The following is a 3792-nucleotide window of genomic DNA, read 5'->3' on the forward strand; positions in this document are numbered from 1 at the left end:
AAGGAGCCCAGCCGACAGAAGAAGATGCACCCCGGGAGCAGCGGACCGGCAGGGAGCTCAAGCTCTGCCAGCAGAAGACGATACATCTTGTAAATAGAGAGCCAGCAGGATATCCAAGTCCTGTCGGCAAATGTACGAGCATCTTCCTTCCCACCCGCAGCAGAGGAGCCCTAGAGTTTGAGAGAGTCTGTTGAGTGCGGTGAGGGGAGAGCAGCCTGTGTGTAAGTATATGTGAAGGAGAGAGAGTCAGTGAGTGTGAGAGAGCTAAGTGCATGAGGGAGAGAGTCTGAGTGTGTGAGTGTCTGTGGGTATGTGGGTATGTGTATATGTGAGGGAGAGCCAGTGAGTGTGTGTGTGTGGGGGGGGGGGGGGGGGAGAGCTTGTATGTGCAAGAGCCTGTGTGGGAGTGGGAGAGAGAGCTAGTGAATGTGAAAGAGCCTGTATGTGTATATGTGGGGAGGGGAAAGAGCCTATGTATGTATGTGAGGGAGAGAAAACCAGTGAGTGTAAGTACCTGTGTGGATGTTCTCTGCCTTACTATAAAAAACAAAACCGAAAAAATATCCCACGGACAGCCACTAGGGGGAGCTCCATACGGCGCCTGTCATGGGGACAGAATTTTTTGTCTTTCTTATTTTCCTCCTCTAAACTCTAGGTGCATCTTATGATCAGGTGCGTCTTATAGTGCAAAAAATACGGTAATTTAAAATATTTTAACGTTTGACTCATGGGGGTAGATTTTTTAAAAAAGCGCGATCGCGTACTTTTGTTTGCGCAGCAGGCGCAAACAAAGGTACGCTGGATTTTATAAGATACGCGCATAGCCACATGTATCCTCTAAAATCCTGGATCGGCGCACGCAAGGCTGCCGATTTTGGGCAGCCTGCGTGCGCCGAGCCGCGCAGCCTGCCTCCGTTCCCTCCGAGGCCGCTCCGAAATCGGAGCGACCTCGGAGGCAACTTCCTTTCTCCCTCCCCTCACCTTCCTCTCCCTTCCCCTAACTAACCCACCCCCCAGCCCTATCTAAACCCCCCCCCCTTACCTTTGTCCCTAGATTTACGCCTGCGAGAAGCAGACGTAAATCTACGCACGCCAGCAGACTGCTGGCGCGCCGTCTTCCGACCCGGGGGCTGGTCCAGAGGCCTGGACCACGCCCCCGGACCAGCACCACACCCCCGGGTCCCGCCCCCGAAACGCCGCATCCCGCCCCCAAAACGCCGCCTCATCCGGTCCCGCCCCCTGACACGCCCCCTTCAAAAAACCCCGGGACCTACGCGCATCCCGGGGCTCTGCGCGCGCCGGCAGCCTATGCAAAATAGGCTGCCGGCGCGCAAGGCCCTGCTTGCGTAAATCCGGGCAGATTTACGCGAGCAGGGCTTTTAAAATCCGCCCAATGATGTATAAAAGCTGTTGTGGCCTACTTAGAAATTCGTTGTTAGGTGTACTCTTAAGGCATTATTTATGGACAAGAGTACAACTAGTAGGGCTCTGTATGCCTACTGCCCATCCATGCTAACCTCGGGATCCGCTCCCCCCCCCCCCCCCCCCCCCCAAAAAAAAAAAAAATCAGTTCCGGCTACACCAGTGCCAGGAGAGAACTCAGCCCCGAAACAACAATAAATAAATTTATAGCCCCACCCGTACCGGACATGCACACCGGGGGTGGGGTTACAGAGAGAGGAAAGATTGTAATGCAAAAGGAATTCCGTTGTGCTGAAGATGAATTTATTGTGCCATATATTACCAGTGTTTATATAGAAAAGACTTTGTTTTGGGGCACTAACCAAGTGACTCCCCAGCACACAGCAAGGATTCATACCCCCTCTCCCAGGGATAATGGAAGGAAAATTACCCTTGGCACTTGGGGCCCTAAAAGTTAACTCTTTCCTCCCCACAAAAAGAATCCACACCCTGGGGAGAGTCTGCAGAAACAGTTAGCCAGTGTTTCAGTCCCGAAGAGACAATAAATAAGGTTTTGGCGCCATCGGAGTGCAGCCTGTCTCCCGGGATGGGGGTTACATGTTTAATAGCAAATAATTCCAGTTTATGAAGGGAGAAGATTAAGGTGGTTTCCTTTCTTTTCACAACTACTACTGACCTGAATTGTTTGGCTCAGCTATAGCAATACCAGCTAGCAGAATAAAAAAAAAAAAGGCTGTTGTCAGTCAGGGGAAGGGGGCAGTAGTAGCATCAACAAATAGCAGAAAAAGAGTGGAGTGGGCAGCAGCCCGGGCCAACAACATGATGTAAGGCTGAAGCGACCGACCGGCCAAGTTCAGACTTGATAGTGAGATCTAATGTTCAATTAGGAATTTACCTGCTAATTACCTTTACTGGAGTCCTAACAGACCAGTGTCCTCATGGGATTCTCTCTCCAACCAGCAGATGGGGACAGAGTGTTTTACTTCCTTCTGTGATGTCAGCTCTATATAGGCTGGCCCAGAAGGGAGACTGTCAGTAGTTTTTAGCCAAAGCTTGTTTCTTCATTGCTCCCCTGTGTTCATCTTTTTCCTTCTTTCTTTTCCTTCTCTATTTTTTACGCAATTCACCAATCTTCCTACATAGTCCAAGACTATTCCATCTTGTAGCCTCTCCTTGGCTTCCTTCTGGTTCCCTGGCCTGCACTCCTTTCCCCATCTAAAGGTGATGCTTGTAACTTTCAGATACTTGGGTGAACTCCTCACTCTGAAAAAACAAATCAACTAATTAAAAGGTTGATCTGCCAGCCTCCAAATAAATAATAAAGTAAAAAGGAGAGTACCCTCCATTCGCTCCTCAAGGAGCTCCCCTTTACTGTGTCCCTGTCCTGCAAGCGCACCTGCCTGTAATATAAACTCTTTTTAGCCTTTGCCCCCCTTTCTTTTCTTTTTCTCACGGGGGGGGGGGGGGTATTTAGACTGCTCTGTCAGGACTCCAGGAAAGGCAATTAGCAGGTAAAAACCTTTCTGATCATCCTGCCAGACCAGCGCTCTCATGGGATGTGCCAAAGCCCTCCTATTTTGGGTGGGAGATACCCAGAGCTGCTTCAAGGACCCCCAAGGCAAAGCTTGTCTCCCCTCGCTCATGGAGATGCAATCTATAATGCCTTGTGAACGTATGCACTGATGCCCAGGTAGCCGCTTTGCACATATCTATTGGTGCTATTGCCCTATAGATATAGCAGCAGGATGGCTGAAGATTTACTGCCTTCCATTTCTGCTGAATCTCATGCAGATACTATAGCGTGCCTGCTTGACTTTCCAGATAAGGATAAGATTATGCAAAAAGCAAGAGGTATGGGGCACTATTTCTTGGAAAGGGATGAAGCTTCAAATCATTAATGATGTCTCTGCTGTCACCTTACAACAACGCAGAAATATGAAGCAAATCACCGATTCTCTGAGAGCTGGTAGTATCCGATATAAATGGCTCTACCCTTTTGGAATTTCTTTTACCATACCAGCCTTGAAGGCTCGCTCACCAAGAAGAAGCAGAGAGTATCTTGTGGAAGAAGGGTATTGAAATCAAAGTTTTTAAGGCTGACGAGAGAACCGGTCCAAGACAGGACCGACCAGGTGGTAAAGAACTGGTAAAGGAGGAAAGAGGCTGCGGAGAAATTCAGATAGATATTTACCAGCAGAGAATTTGGGAACTTGACCTTGGAATTATACACCACAAGGTTTTGTGGTTGTCATATATCAGCTACTGGATGGTGGGCATAACCGCTGGAGGACTTAATGCCTGTTTCCAGATTTGCCTTATTTTTATTTCCTGGGATCTTGTTCAGTGATTTCTTTTCCTTTTCTGTTTCTA

This window comes from Rhinatrema bivittatum, chromosome 7 (assembly GCF_901001135.1).
Source record: "Rhinatrema bivittatum chromosome 7, aRhiBiv1.1, whole genome shotgun sequence".
NCBI lineage: Eukaryota > Metazoa > Chordata > Amphibia > Gymnophiona > Rhinatrematidae > Rhinatrema > Rhinatrema bivittatum.